Source organism: Octopus bimaculoides, chromosome 4, assembly GCF_046866305.1.
Source record: "Octopus bimaculoides isolate indiv1 chromosome 4, ASM4686630v1, whole genome shotgun sequence".
NCBI classification, from domain to species: Eukaryota; Metazoa; Mollusca; class Cephalopoda; order Octopoda; family Octopodidae; genus Octopus; species Octopus bimaculoides.
The window spans coordinates 88,123,411-88,133,004 of record NC_142931.1 but is presented as its reverse complement, the minus strand read 5'-3'; the positions used below and the strand labels follow the sequence as shown (position 1 = coordinate 88,133,004).

At 40.5% G+C, this 9,594-nt stretch overlaps 1 protein-coding gene across 2 annotated transcripts in view; it reads right to left on the bottom strand.

Moving 5' to 3' along the window:
- The window catches only part of LOC106870223 (monocarboxylate transporter 12), a 104,405-nt gene that overhangs the window by 11,029 nt on the left and 83,782 nt on the right, over positions 1 to 9,594 (bottom strand). The gene's annotated exons all lie outside the window — the stretch shown is intronic.

Here is a 9,594-nt window from a genome sequence, read left to right as displayed (position 1 = left end):
AGAAAGAAGTAATATATGTAAATAAAAAAGTCTGGTAAAAGAAAGAAGTAATATATGTAAATAAAAAAGTCTGGTAAAAGAAAGAAGTAATATATGTAAATAAAAAAGTCTGGTAAAAGAAAGAAGTAATATATGTAAATAAAAAAGTCTGGTAAAAGAAAGAAGTAATATATGTAAATAAAAAAGTCTGGTAAAAGAAAGAAGTAATATATGTAAATAAAAAAGTCTGGTAAAAGAAAGAAGTAATATATGTAAATAAAAAAGTCTGGTAAAAGAAAGAAGTAATATATGTAAATAAAAAAGTCTGGTAAAAGAAAGAAGTAATATATGTAAATAAAAAAGTCTGGTAAAAGAAAGAAGTAATATATGTAAATAAAAAAGTCTGGTAAAAGAAAGAAGTAATATATGTAAATAAAAAAGTCTGGTAAAAGAAAGAAGTAATATATGTAAATAAAAAAGTCTGGTAAAAGAAAGAAGTAATATATGTAAATAAAAAAGTCTGGTAAAAGAAAGAAGTAATATATGTAAATAAAAAAGTCTGGTAAAAGAAAGAAGTAATATATGTAAATAAAAAAGTCTGGTAAAAGAAAGAAGTAATATATGTAAATAAAAAAGTCTGGTAAAAGAAAGAAGTAATATATGTAAATAAAAAAGTCTGGTAAAAGAAAGAAGTAATATCATCATCGTTTAACGTCCGCTTTCCATGCTAGCATGGGTTGGACGATTTGACTGAGGACTGGTGAAACCGGATGGCAACACCAGGCTCCAGTCTGATTTGGCAGAGTTTCTACAGCTGGATGCCCTTCCTAACGCCAACCACTCAGAGAGTGTAGTGGGTGCTTTTACGTGTCACCCGCACGAAAACGGCCACGCTCGAAATGGTGTCTTTTATGTGCCACCCGCACAAGCCAGTCCAGGGGCACTGGCAACGATCTCGCTCGAAAATCCTACAGGAGCCAGTCAGGCGGTACTGGCAACGGCCACGCTCAAAATGGTGCATCTCATGTGCCACCCGCACAAGAACCAGTCCAGGGGCACTGGCAACGATCTTACTTGGCTTGCCGGGTCTTCTCACGCACAGCCCATTTCCAAAGGTCTCGGTCCGTAGTCATCGCCTCGGTGAGGCCCAATGTACGAAGGTCTTGCCTCACCACCTCAGCCCAGGTCTTCCTGGGCCTACCTCTTCCACGGGTTCCCTCAACTGTTAGGGTGTGGCACTTTTTCACGCAGCTATCCTCCTCCATTCTCACCACATGTCCATACCAGCGCAATCGTCTCTCTTGCACGCCACAACTGATGCTTCTAATGTTCAGCTTTTCTCTCAAGATACTTACACTCTGACGGGTATTCACATTGACATTACACATCCAACGGAGCATACTGGCTTCATTCCTTGCGAGCTTACGTATGTCCTCAGCAGTTACAGCCCATGTTTCACTGCCATGTAGCATGGTTGTTCGTACGCATGCGTCATACAGTCTGCCTTTTACTCTGAGTGAGAGTCCCTTTGTCGCCAGCAGGGGTAAGAGCTCTCTAAACTTTGCCCAGGCTATTCTTATTCTAGCAGCTACACTTTCAGCGCACCCACCCCCACTACTAACTTGGTCGCCCAGATAGCGGAAGCTATCGACTACCTCTAGTTTTTCACCCTGGAATGAGATAGAAGTTGTTTCCTGTTTGTTTGCAGTCTTTATTGCACCTGAACATCTGCCACAAACAAAAACTAACTTGCTAGTTAACCTGCCTTTGATGTTGCTGCACCTCTTATGTGTCCATAGCTTGCACCGGGTACATCTTATAGAGTTACTACCTACTCCTTTTCTACATACTGAGCAGGGCCATCTACCTGAAGGGGTTTGTGTTTTATCTACCTTCCTACTTATTAGGATTTTGGTTTTAGCTAGGTTGACTCTAAGGCCCTTCAATTCTAGACCTTGCTTCCACACCTGAAACTTCTCCTCTAGTTCTGATAGTGACTCCGCAATTAGGGCAAGGTCATCAGCATAGAGGAGCTCCCAGGGGCAACCTGTCTTGAACTCCTCTGTGATTGCCTGGAGGACTATGGTAAATAATAGGGGGCTGAGGACGGAACCTTGGTGGACCCCTACCTCTACCCGGAATTCATTGCTGTACTCATTTCCAACCCTCACCTTACTGGCCGCATCTCTGTACATGGCTCGCACAGCTCTCACTAGCCATTCTTCTATCCCAAGTTTCCTCATTGACCACCAGATAAGGGATCGGGGGACCCTGTCAAAGGCTTTCTCCATGTCAACGAAAGCCAGGTACAGAGGTTTATCCTTGGCTAGGTATTTCTCTTGCAACTGTCTCACTAGAAATAAGGCATCAGTAGTGCTTTTACCTGGCACGAACCCAAACTGCATCTCATCTAAATTGATTCGCTCCCTAATTAGTTGGGCTATGACCCTCTCTGTAACTTTCATAACCTGATCTAACAGCTTGATGCCTCTGATATGTAAATAAAAAAGTCTGGTAAAAGAAAGAAGTAATATATGTAAATAAAAAAGTCTGGTAAAAGAAAGAAGTAATATATGTAAATAAAAAAGTCTGGTAAAAGAATGCATTTAAAAAAAAGCGAAATCGGGATGGCACCTGTGCCCAGCGTCGCCTTTCTGGCACTTGTGCCCATGGCATGTGTAAGGATTTTCAAGCGAGATCGTGTCCCTGGACTGGCTCTTGTGCGGGTGGCACATAGAATACACCATTTTGAGCGTGGCCGTTGCCAGTATCGCCTGACTGGCCTTCGTGCCGGTGGCACGTAAAAGAACCCACTACACTCTCTGAGTGGTTGGTGTTAGGAAGGGCATCCAGCTGTAGAAACTCTGCCAAATCAGATTGGAGCCTGGTGTAGCCACCTGGTCCACCAGTCCTCAGTCAAATCGTCCAACCCATGCTAGCATGGAAAGCGGACGTTAAACGATGATGATGATGATATATACATATATATGAAGTGGGGTACAAGTGGCTTAGAGGTTAGGGTGTTGCTCTCACAATCATGAGTTCATAAGTTTGATTCTTGGACCAGGCAGTGTGTTGTGTTCTTGAGCAAAAGTCTTCATCTCACATTGCTCAGTGATCACTTCAATAACTGATGAGTGGTACTCCATGCACCTGTACAGACAATCTGAATTTGATGAGGAGAGTGAACTAATGTACAGCTGGAAAATTTGATCACTATTAACAAATCATCTATGTAGATTGATCAGCAAAAAATTACAGAACCATCCTTTCCTGACTGGAAATACTATCATTAAAGAAATATATACACACATACAAATACATGTTGGCACTCCATCACTTACGACGTCGAGGGTTCCAGTTCAACGGAACAGCCTGCTCGTGAAATTAACATGCAAGTGGCTGAGCACTCCACAGACACGTGTACCCTTAACGTAGTTCCCGGGGGATATTCAGCGTGACACAGAGTGTGACAAGGCTGACTCTTTGAATTACAGGCACAACAGAAACAGGAAGAAAGAGTGAGAGAAAGTTGTAGTGGAAGAGTACAGCAGGGTTTGCCACCATCCGCTGCCGGAGCCTCGTGGAGCTTTAGGTGTATTCGCTCAATAAACACTCACAATGCTCGGTCTGGGAATCGAAACCGCGATCCTATGACCGCGAGTCCACTGCCTTAACCACTGGGCCATTGCGCCTCCACATACAAATACATACATACATACACACATAGTGTATAACTCTCTTGCTTTTTCTCTTAGCTCCCTACCCACTTTCTTTGTTCTTTCCACTTTTCTTTTTCTCCCTCCCCCTCCTTCACATTTCTTGGCATTCCCTTCATTCTCACTTTCCCTCCTCTTTTACCTCACTCTGTCCCTTTCCTTTTTTTCTTTTTCTCTCTTTCTCATCCCTCCCTAATTCTTCAATCCCTCTGCCCCTACCTCTCTCCTCTCCTTCCAAATGACCGGTGTTCTGCCAAGTCTGACCTTTCTTTCTTGGTTCAACTACCACCCGTGTAGCATCTCTTATATTCCTTCCCATGACTTTCATTTCTTATGTTCCTGCTGTCAGGCTTCACTTTCACACACGCCATCTTAATTTAATTCGTCCTTAGTCGAAAGACACCTGTTATGTCCTCTTATTTGTATTTGTAATTGTGTACCATTTCTTGGTTTTTTTCCATCTTTCTTTCCGTATACATTTGCTTGCTTTCTTCCAAGGAATCTAGTGCTCTCAGCTTAGATTTTCTTGGGGCCAGTCAGATTGGAGCAGTTTCAAGTGTAACCAGCTGAAACTGCTAAGATAATCTAGAACTCGACTCAGGACAGGAAGCTCCATATGACTCGTCCTTGTCTTTTCCTGCCCTCTTTTGTATCGTCTAACTGTCCGGATGTTTTATTGTCGCCAGTTACGTTCTTGTTCCATTTTTTGTTTTCTTTTTCTTTCATATATACATGTATGTATGTATGTATGTATGTATCATTATCATCACTACCACCACTACCACCACCACCACCATCATCATCATTATCATCATCTTCGACATTGTCTTCATCATCATCATCATCATTGTCGTCGTCATCGTCGTCGTCATCGTCGACATCATCGTCATTTATCACTTTTCCATGCTAGCATGAGTTGAATCGTTTTCCCCCACAGGAGGCATTCTCTTTGTCATTAAAGTTTCTTTGTCAGCAATGTTGTATTTGAGAGGGAAGCGGCTTTAGACTAGGTGCTGAAAAAATAATAGAGGAACAGACACAGGTGTCATGCTACTGAGGAAATAAATGGCTATCCCACATTATACAAGAGTGGAGGTAGCTGCAAAGAAGACAAAGATGGTGGTGATGCAGATGTCAGCTGTAGGCTGGAGTCGCCATAGTTGGGGACAAAGGTGGTAGGGAGGCTGTTGACAGAAGATATGACAGTGTTGTGAATGGTAGCACATATGAGAGGATATTAAAGAGGGTGTGGTAGTCCTAAGATGTAGCTTAGAGGAGAAGCAGAAATAACTGGAAGCACAGAAATTAGTGACTGATGGAAAATAAAGTGAGAAAGAATGATTTTGAGAATGTGGGATGAATTTTAAAAGAAGTGGTTCCAGGAAGAGGTAACTGGTAGCATAAAGAAGATGAAATATGAGCATTTTCTGCTCTCGTATGCTTATAGTAGCTGAATAGTTCCATAGTTAGAAGACTGATGGAGCATTGGGTGTTGCGAAGATGAAAGGTAGGGAAGGTTTGAGGGGGACAAATTGGATTCGGGAGCAGAGCTAGGTGAATGTATAGGCATAAACACAATACTTTTAGAACTTCACTGCTGCCATGACAGATGAACTGTCCTAATCACAGCGAATTACCAATCATCTCTATCCTTTGTCATTTCTTCTATGATACTCCATATCTTGAGATCAGCATTCACTACTTCAACTCATGTCTTCCTGGATCTCCCTCTTCCATCAGTTCTATCCACATTTAGCAATCAGCACTTCTTTATACAGCCATTCTCACCCATACACACCACATGACCACACTAGCATAGTTTCTACTCTTGTACACTACACCTGATTCCTCTTAGGCACAATTTTTCTCTCAGCACATTTACACTTCGTTGTATTTGCACACTGACAGTGAATATGGAGGATATTGCTTCACACATTGTTAGTTTTCACATGTTCTCTGCATTCATAGCCCATGTCTGTTTACTATGCAGCATTGCTTCCAGACACAAGCATCATACAATCTACTTTTCACTCAGAGAGAGAGAGAGAGAGAGAGAGAGAGACTTTTTGTTACCAACAGAAGCAACAGCTCTGAACTTTCTCCATTTTCTTATTATTGTAGCAATTTACCTTAAGTTCATCTCCCTCCACAGCTGTTTAGATCATCCAGGTAACTGAACCACTTCGATATTTGAGAAAATCTATTTTTAATATGTTCTTTGTGTTTATAGCTCCTGCACATTTGTCACTTACAAAATCTGCTTTCTGCATTAACCTTTTTGTAATGCCATTGCACCATTTCTGCATCCATAGCTTGCACTGAGAACATCATAAGTAATTTCTACAGGCACCTTTCCAGCATATCAAGTAGAGCCATATCCCTGCAGAGTGTAACATCCTGTTGGTTTTCCATATCATTATCATCATCATCTTAACATCCAATTTGCCATGCAATAAACAGAGTTTATTACGGCAGATTTTCTAAGGCTGGATGTCCCTCCTGCTGCCAGCCCTTACTTGTTTCCAAGGAAGGTAATATTTTCCAATGGCTAGGCATGTTCTCACAGAACATTGAAAATGACTGACACTGCTTGTATGACAGTCACACTCATTTTCAGTTATCATATCATATATAAAAGACATGTTAGGATCCACAATGAGCAGAACTTACTTGCAGGTATTGGTAGTGCAAATCAGAGGTGCAATCTGTGTGGGTGTTTTTTCAAAACACTGTCTGGTTTAAAAAGCCACATCAGACGCCATGAAAGGGCTAAGGTGTAGGTGCAGGAGGTGGTCAAACTCTGTTTAAGGAGTAGACAACCACCATTCTATGTATCTATGTATGTGTGAAGAAGTGTCACACCCTAACAATGGAGGGAACCTGTGGAAGAGGTACACCCAGGAAGATATGGGATAAGGTGATGAAGCACAACCTTTGAATATTGGGCCTCACAGAGGCAATGACAAGCGACCAAGACCTTTCGAGATATGTCATGCTTGAGACAAGCCAAATGAGATCATAGCCGTGGATGATGCCAGTGTCGCATAACTGGCCTGTTTAAAAATACTCTTCGATCATTAGGCAATATGCTGTGCTTGTGAAGACCTGTTGAACCGAGTGAAATTGTAGTCATGACCAATGCCAGTGGCACCTGACCCCACCCATGCTGGTGGCACATAAAAAGTGTGGCTGATGCCTGTGCCATGTGACTGGAATCTATGCTGATAGCACAAGCACCATTCGAGCATGGCCAATGCCAGTGCTGCCTGACTGACATTCATGTCAGTGGCACATAAAAAGCAGCCTTCGAGCATGGTCAATGCCAGTGTTGCCTGACTGGCTCCCATACTGGTGGCACAGAAAAGCACATAGTACATTCTCAGAGTGGTTGGTGTTAGGAAGAGCATCCAACTGCAGAAACCTTGTCAAATCAGAGTGGAGCCTGGTGCAGCCACCTGGCTTGCCAGTTCTCAGTCAAACAGTCCAACCCATGCCAGCATCGCAAGTGGACATTAAATTATGATGATGATGATATATATATATATATATATATATATACACACACGCAAGTACACATACATATTTATATATATGCATACATGCATGTATATATATATATATATATATATATATATATATATATATATATATATACATACATACATCATCATCGTCGTCATCGTTTAATGTCTGCTTTCCATGCTAACATGGGTTGGATGGTTTGAAGGCTGACAAGCCAGAAGGCTACACTAGGCTGATCTGGCAAAAAGTTTCTACTCCTGGATGCCATTCCTAATGCCAATGACTCCAAGAGTGTAGTGGGTCTTTTTATGTGCCACCTGCATGTGGGCCAGTCAAGCAGCACAGCCATCGACCACACTCAAATGGTGCTTTTTACATGCCACCAGCATGGAAGCCAGTCAGCTGGCATTGGCAACGATCACAATCAAATGGTGCTTTTCACATGCCACCGGCACAGGACCAGTCAGGCAGCACTGGCATCGACCACACTCGAATGGTGCATTTTATGTGCCACCGGCATGGGTGCCAATCGGGTGGTACTGTCATCATCCACAACAATGACTTCACTTGACTCAACAGGTCTTTGCAAATGCAGTTTATTGCCCAATGATTGAAGGGTACTCTGAAATGGGCCGGTTATTCTGCAGTGGTACATATGTGTGTGTGCGTGTATGTATGTGTATATATATATATATATATATATATACACACACACACACACACATGTATATATACATACATACATATACATACATACATATATATATATATATATATATATATATATATATATATATATATATATATATATATATATATACATACATATATATACATAGAGGTACTTATTCTATCAGTTGCCTTTGCAGTACCACTAAGTTTGTCATCATCATTGTCATTGTTATTGCTATGTCTCTTACTTCAGAGGATGATGGTCTTCATTCTAGTCTATATTGGGTTGTCGGTGCACTCATAGGTAACCAGTAAGTCCAATTTGGGCTTTGAAAGATCTTCTGCAAGTTGGGCAAATGGTTCCTTGGGAAGATCTGGTGTGGGTTGGAGTTGCACCTCATTCCTCCTTCTTTGCTGTTCTTCCAGTTCTTCACATTTGTTTGTCTCAAATGTAGTTGTTCCTTCACAGATGATGGATCCCCAGAGGTTTTGGTTATTTTCATTTTCTTTCCAGTTGTTGAAGTCGAAGTTACATTTCATGTTGGCCTTCAGTAGATCCCTGTATCTCCTCTTCCTTTCCTCCTTTCTTCCTTTTTCTTTTTTTCAGCTTAGAATAGAAGATCTGTTTGGGTAAATGGTCATTGGACATTCAAACATGCCCACTCCATCTCAGTTGACTTTGATGATACAAGCCTAAATGCTTGTTGCCTTGGCTGCTTTCACGATGCTGACATTTGCTCTTCTGTCTTCCCAGTTGATGTTCAGGATACTTTGAAGACATCTCTGATGAAACTTTTCCAATATTTTCAGATGGTGACTGTATGTTGTCCAAGTTTCAGATGTGTTGTGTAAAATAGTGTTGGAGATAACCACAGGGATATAAACACATCAAAATTACACACACACACACACACACACACACACACACACACACAAGTGTGTGTGCAGAAACATTATATACAAATGTACTGTCAGAACAAGTTCACATATAAATGCATATATTAGTGTAACAAGCAACCATTTCAAGAGTCACTGGAGGAACCATAATGAGTCATTTAGGAACATCTGCAAAAGACAATGCACATCACTGGCTGACCTAATCCGGAGACTCAAACAGAAAAGATGTAATACAGCATGAATTGGTCAGTGATGCAGAATGCATTCCAGTACAATGCTTACTGAGAATTATGTAACCTATACTTTGCAGAGACACAATGCATGATATTATACAATGATAACATCATTAACAAGCACTCTGAAATTGTTGAAAAATGTAACTATAGATTGAAAAGCTTGTTTATGGAATTTAGTACAAATCTTTGATATATCAATCATTTATTAACTTATCAAATGTATTTATTGGTCTTTGTATTATTATTATTATTATTATTATTATTATTATTATTATTATTATTATTATTATTATTATTATTATTATTATCATTATTTGACAAGAGAAAGGATAGAAGAGAGAGACAGAGGGATATGTGCAGTCTCTACCATCTGTCTCTCTCTTCTATCTTTTCTCTTGTCAAAGAGAATATTTCTCCAGCGTTCACTATTTTACCTTTCAAGGTTATATGAGACCCCAGTTGAGAACCACTGATCTATGCTTAATTATGAAATACTGATCATTAATTTAATTATAAAACTCATGAAATAGTTATGCTGAAAACGATATAACAAAGAATAAAAATTGATG